General features: G+C 35.8%; 1 non-coding gene across 1 annotated transcript; it reads right to left on the bottom strand.

Annotated features, from left to right (window-relative positions):
- Nucleotides 1-1719: 1719 nt before the first annotated feature.
- Nucleotides 1720-1821, bottom strand: LOC116859183. The gene has a single exon (XR_004381103.1). It is a non-coding gene; the product is annotated as a U6 spliceosomal RNA (small nuclear RNA).
- Nucleotides 1822-2060: the final 239 nt, after the last annotated feature.

Here is a 2060-nt window from a genome sequence, read left to right as displayed (position 1 = left end):
ACAGCCCCTGGTGCTCATCACAAGTGCACTTGTTCATTCCCATCACTTATTTAACCCATCTCCCTACCCATCTCTGGTAACCATCAGTTTGTTCTCTATAGTTAAGAATCTGTTTCTTAGTTTACCTCACTTTTCTCCCCCCATGATCATCTGTTTTGCTTCTTAAATTTTACATCTGAGTGAAATCATATGAGATTTGTCTTTCTCCGACTGACTTATTTTCCTTAGCATAATACTCTAGCTCCATTCACATTATTGCAGATGGCAAGATTTCATTCTTTTCTAAGGTCGAGTACCTTAAAATACCATAATATATACCACATCTTCTTTATCTATTCATCTGTTGATGGACATCTGGGCTCTTTCCATAATTTGGCTTTTGTTGATAATACTGCTACAAACATTGTGGTACATGTATCCCTTTGAATTAGTATTTCTGTATCCTTTGGGTAAATACTTAGTAGTGTAATTGCTGGGCCATAGGGTAGTTCTATTTTTAGCTTTTTGAAGAACCTCCACACTCTTCTCCAGAATGGTCGCACCAGTTTGTATTCCCACCAACAGGGTAAGAGGGCTCCCCTTTCTCTCCATCCTCACCAACACCTATCATTTCCTGTGTTGTTAATTTTAGCCATTCTGACTAGTATGAGGGGATATCTCATTGTAGTTTTGATTTTCATTTATTTCCCTGATTATGAACAATCTTTCAGATTATGAATAATCTTGAGCATCTTTTCATGTGTCTGTTGGCCATCTGGGTATCTTCTTTGGAGAAATGTCCATTCACATCTTCTGCCCATTTTTAAAAACTGGACTGTTTGTTTTTTGGGGTGTTGAGTTTTATAAGTTCTTTATAGGTTTTGGATACTAACCCTCTATCAGGTATAGCATTTGCAAATATCTTCTCCCATGCTGTCGGTTGCGTTTTAGTTTTGTTGATTCTTTCCTTTGCTGTGCAGGAGCTTTTTGTTCTCATGTAGTCCCAATAGTTTATTTTTGCTTTTGTTTCCCTTGTCTCAGGAGACATTATCTGGAAAAATACTGTTATGGCTGATGTTAGAGAAATTACGTCCTCTGTTCTCTTCTAGTATTTTAATGGTTTCCTGTCTCACACTTAGGTCTTTAACACATTTTGAATTTATTTTTGTGTGTGGTGTAAGAAAATGATCCAGTTTCATTCTTTTGCATGTTGTTGTCCAGTTTTCCCAACACATTTATTGAAGAGTGTTTTTTCCATTGGCTATTCTTCCCTTCTCTGTTTAAGATTAATTGACCATATTGTTTTGGGTTCATTTCTGGGTTTTCTGTTCTGTTCCATTGATCACGTGTCTATTTTTCTGCCAGTCGCATACTATTTTGATTACTACAGCTTTGTCATATAACTTGACATCTGGAATTGTAATGCCTCCAACTTTGCTTTTCTTTTTTAAGGCTGCCTTGGCTTTTCAGGGTCTTTTGTAGTTCCATACAAATTTTAGGATAGTTTTTTCTAATTCTGTAAAAATTGCTGTTGCTATTTTGAGAGAGGTTGCATTAAATGTGTAGGTTTCTCTGAGTAATATATAGATATTTTATCATTTATCTCTTCTTCTAATCCATGGCCATGGAATATTTTTCCATTTCTTTGTGTCATCTTGAATTTCTTTCATCAGTGTTTAATAATTTTCAGAGTACAGATATTTTACCTCTTTGATATTCCTAGGTACATAATGGTTTTTGGAAAAAATGGAATGCTTCATGAATTTGGAGTCATCCTTGCACAGGGGCATGCTAATCTTTGTATCATTCCAATTTTAGTATATGTGTTGCTGAAGCAAGTACTCATCAGTTAATATTTAATTATGTTATGAAATTGCAACCATATGTGTAATTGGCATGAAAAGGTTTGGGAACAAACACTACAATGTTTGATAAGTACAAAACTCAAATGGAGTGCACGGATATACTAGACTCAGGCATATGAGAGAGTAGTCATCAGCATGCTGCCCATTTGCTTAAGTCAGTTAAGTGGAGTTGGATCAGTAGGGCCGCCCACTGAATATTTTATCAGTTCAGGTTAT

The sequence above is a fragment of the Lontra canadensis genome, unplaced genomic scaffold, assembly GCF_010015895.1.
Source record: "Lontra canadensis isolate GAN:19392208 unplaced genomic scaffold, GSC_riverotter_1.0 scaffold149, whole genome shotgun sequence".
NCBI classification, from domain to species: Eukaryota; Metazoa; Chordata; class Mammalia; order Carnivora; family Mustelidae; genus Lontra; species Lontra canadensis.
This window is presented reverse-complemented; position numbering and strand designations above follow the sequence as displayed.